Source organism: Penaeus monodon, chromosome 20 (assembly GCF_015228065.2).
Source record: "Penaeus monodon isolate SGIC_2016 chromosome 20, NSTDA_Pmon_1, whole genome shotgun sequence".
Taxonomy (NCBI): domain Eukaryota; kingdom Metazoa; phylum Arthropoda; class Malacostraca; order Decapoda; family Penaeidae; genus Penaeus; species Penaeus monodon.
The window spans coordinates 41,512,455-41,512,696 of NC_051405.1; the positions used below are offsets into that span (position 1 = coordinate 41,512,455).

The 242-nt window shown below is 31.4% G+C and overlaps 1 protein-coding gene across 2 annotated transcripts in view; it reads right to left on the reverse strand.

Annotated features, from left to right (window-relative positions):
- Positions 1–242, reverse strand: part of LOC119585837 (heparan sulfate 2-O-sulfotransferase pipe-like) — a gene marked incomplete at its 3' end in the record, with an annotated part of 10,410 nt that overhangs the window by 9,150 nt on the left and 1,018 nt on the right.

A 242-nucleotide genomic window follows, 5' to 3' on the forward strand; every position in this document is an offset into this window, starting at 1 on the left:
TGGAATCAGCATACATATGTTATTTTCATTTTAAGTGTTTCGTCAAGATAAACACAGCATAAGGTATTTATTCAGACCAAGATGTAATGGGTATATTTTCTTTGATTTGTAATTACAGCTTGATATCAGAATTGCGTGATTATGATGAAAAAAGCAATTTCCAAACATTAATTGAACATCTTACCTTTTAGCAACATTCGCCTTCAAAAAGACAGAGGATTTGTGGTAGAAATGACTACGGA